This window comes from Psammomys obesus, unplaced genomic scaffold, assembly GCF_907164565.1.
Source record: "Psammomys obesus unplaced genomic scaffold, mPsaObe1.curated_primary_1811, whole genome shotgun sequence".
NCBI lineage: Eukaryota > Metazoa > Chordata > Mammalia > Rodentia > Muridae > Psammomys > Psammomys obesus.
Window position 1 is genome coordinate 4,607,858 of NW_026596466.1, and position 3,425 is coordinate 4,611,282.

At 56.9% G+C, this 3,425-nt stretch overlaps 1 protein-coding gene across 5 annotated transcripts in view; it reads left to right on the forward strand.

Moving 5' to 3' along the window:
• Mad1l1 (mitotic arrest deficient 1 like 1) overlaps positions 1-3,425 on the forward strand; it is a 299,318-nt gene that overhangs the window by 293,426 nt on the left and 2,467 nt on the right. The gene's annotated exons all lie outside the window — the stretch shown is intronic.

A 3,425-nucleotide genomic window follows, 5' to 3' on the forward strand; every position in this document is an offset into this window, starting at 1 on the left:
TGTGTGTGTGTGTGTGTGTGTGTGTGTGTGTGTGTGTGTGTGTGTGTATGGTAAGGGGCGTCTTCCTCAGTGCTCTCGCCTCTGTTTTTGCTTTTTCACAGATGGGTTGGGGCACATGCACAGCATTCGTTGGGGCCAGAGGATTCGGGCCTCACTCTGTGAGTTGTAAAGATGAGACTCGGGTCATCGGGTTTGTGGCAGGCCCCTTTACCTGCCAAGCCTGGCCCGCCCCCACCCTCAGCTAGGCCAGCTGGACCATAGTCTCCAGGAATCTGCCTGTCTCTGCCTCCCCTAGTGTCCGGGTTAGAAGTACACTGCCGTGCCTGGATTGAGGAGCATTCTAGAGATCTGAACTTAGATCCTTGAGTGTTCCACGGCTTTCCCGGGAACACTGAGCCTCTCCCGGCTCCTTGTCTCATTTGGACTCATTCAGGTAGTAAGTGCCTCTATTCCTGTGACATTGCCTTGACTGGGAGCTTTGCTCATGGGTTGGATCCTCTGAGCTGCCAACGCCCCACCCAACAAAGGGCCAAAGGCACTAATCCCTGTGTCATGTGAGGACACTAGCTCAGAGAAGGAAAACGATGCCTGCGCCCTGGTCACGGAGCAATAGAAATGCTAACTGGGGTTCTAGCTCAGCACATGACATCACACTAAGCATGGTGGCTCCAGGAAGTCACTCCTAGAGACCCAGTGCCCTGTAGGTGGGAGACTGGCCAGTAAGGAAAGCAGCCTGCTGTGCCATCTTCCAGGCCCCAAGAGTGACTTCCCTGGCCTTTCCCCTTCCCCTGGGCACAGGTGGAATTGCATGCCCTCCTGTGTGCTGCCATTTTCCTCCCAGCCCCAGTTTTCTGTCCTGGGCCCCTGCAGTCACCAAGCCCACAGGGGACCTATGAAGGGCCAGGTCCCACTTGTCTGCCCTGCTGGGTAAGACCCCCCCCCCCCATAGGAGGCACACGCTCTGTCCCTGACCTTTGCCCTCCGTTCCCTCCTGAAGCCTCGAGAGCAGCTGTGGAACTCTGAAACAGAGCTCCCGCCTGGGGGAGTGCTCACAAATAGAAAGCGGCTAATAATAATAATTGTGGGTTTGAGACTCATCAGGGGCTGCAGGGCCCAGCCTCCCCTCCCCCTGCTCCAGAGGGAAGGGTCACCCCTAGCAGGAATGGTAAACTCCTCTCTCGCTCTGTCATTGGCAACACTGGGCGTTTTCCTTGGCACAGCTCAGCAGGGGCACCAGGCCGGCCATTTGCCACACAGGCACAGCATGCATTCTCAGCTCTGCCCTCGTTGCACTGGCCCAGTGTGGCCAGTGTCCCCTCGGCTCTGGCAACCAGGGGCACAGGAAGAAGGTGGAAGCCAGGTCATGCCAGAGCACACTGGCACAACTCCTCCCGAGAGCCAGCGGCCCCTGGTTAGACAAGAGGAGACTAGAGCGGGGATGTGGGGGTCACGTACAAAATGGGTGTCAGGAAGAGGGATCCCTGGGCTGAGGGCTTCCTGAAGTAGTTTTCTGTCTCCACCACTCAGATGGCACAGAGTTGTGAGGGCTGCGCATAGCAAACTCGGACAGTGCGAGGCAGGGTGGGGATGGCAGCCAGTGTAGTATCAGCTGATAGAGGGGACAGACCCCAGTCTAGATGCTGAGGAGGAGGGAAGCTACGGAGGGCAGTATGTTCCTTGAGCCTGAGAAGGTAGGGACTCACTCAACACTGGCTCGTGGAACATCCTTAGCATCCCTCTGGCCGAGAGCCCAGCCACCCAATCATCCCAGTCTGGATCTCCTTGGTGTCACACATGTACAAGCCAGGGCCCCTGCCCAAAGCCCTTCAGTACTGCAAGCCTCGGGGAAAGACCCCTTGCTGAGATAGAGGCAGAGGTCAAAGGGTAGAGGCTGTCAGCAATGGGCATCTTCATCGCTGTGGGCTGGGCCCTCCCTGCTGGCCCGTCCCCATCACAGAGGCAGAGGGGGCTGGCGACAGCACATGCACGTAGCCCATAAATATTTCTAACCACAGCCAGCACGTCTGACTGGGCAATTTGCTTTTTAAAAAATTGCGCTCTAATTTGAAGTGAACAGCCCCTAATTATGGTGATTTGCAGGCACCTGGGGAGCGGGTGGCATTTGAACAGAGCAGAGCAGCGCAGGGACTGATTGGCGGGGTGTCGCTCAGCCTCACATGCTGATAAGCCAGGGCCGCTTCCCTGGGTGGGTCTGCATCAAGACGTGAGCCTACCAGCGCCAAGGGGAGCAGGGCAACCGGGGGAAGCAAGTTGAGAGAGTGGGCAGAGGGGCTGTGGAAGGGCCTGCTTGGTCCATGCCCAACTTGTGGTCCAAGTCGCAGACTTGGTTTTGTTTGAGCCTTGCAAAGATGTTTCCTGCCCTCTCTTCATCCTTCCAGAGAAACCTGCCAGGACTTGTACTGGCCACACAGAGGCTCCATGAGCCAATGGGGCTGGAGTGGGTTTCATGTGGCCTCTTTATCAAGAACAAGAGAGTGGTGCTGGCAGCTGAGATAGGTCTCTTTCAAATAAAGAATAGGTGTGATGGCTTCTTGGGGCACAGGGGCAGGAGGACCACGGTTCAAGGCCAGCCTGGGTAATTTACTGAGACCTTGTCTCAAAATAAAACAGTATTAACAAGAGGACTAGGCTATGGCTCAGTGATAGAGCCCCTGCCTAGAATTCCCCAGTGAGGGGCTGGGGAGTGCCTCAGTGGTAGAGCCTCTGCCTAGAATCCCCCAGTGAGGGGCTGAGTGTGGCTTGGTGACAGAGTGCTTGCCTAACCTGTGTGAGGCCTTAGGTTCCATCCCTAGAACCACATTTACAGACACACACACACACACACACACACACACACACACACACCTGGGGAGGGGCAGGGGAGAGGAGACCTGACACCCAGAAGACCCTGCTGAGGGTCTGGGGCAGGGAAGAAGCCTGGAGGTCTCCTTCCACCCTGTCCCTCCCCCACCCAGCCAGCTCCGCCTGCCCCTTCCCACGGCTGCCTCAGAGTCAGCCCCTCTGACATTTCAGGAAAAACATTGCGAGTCGGGAGCAGAAGGGAGAAATGAAAGGATTTTCTCGAGAAAAGGTCAGAGTGGTTTCTCTTATTTTTGTTTAAAGATGGTTTGTGTTGAACTATGACAAGGCTAAATGTATAAGGGCCATGGGAACAGGCTGGGGGTCGGCCCACGAGAGAAACAGGAGGAAAACCCAGGTAACGAGCAAGACAGGAGACAGCTTGGAGAAACAGTGAGACAGAGCCTCACATGCCCTGACGCCCCACAAGGGCTGGGGGTGGAGTGCAGTGTGGGGACGCAGCAGCTGCAGCCCCCCAGGTTCCCTCATGCTCATGCTAGGGAGTCAGTGGCGGCCCTACTGCGGGAGCAGCCTGGCCGCCAGACCTGCGGGAGCAGCCTGGCCGC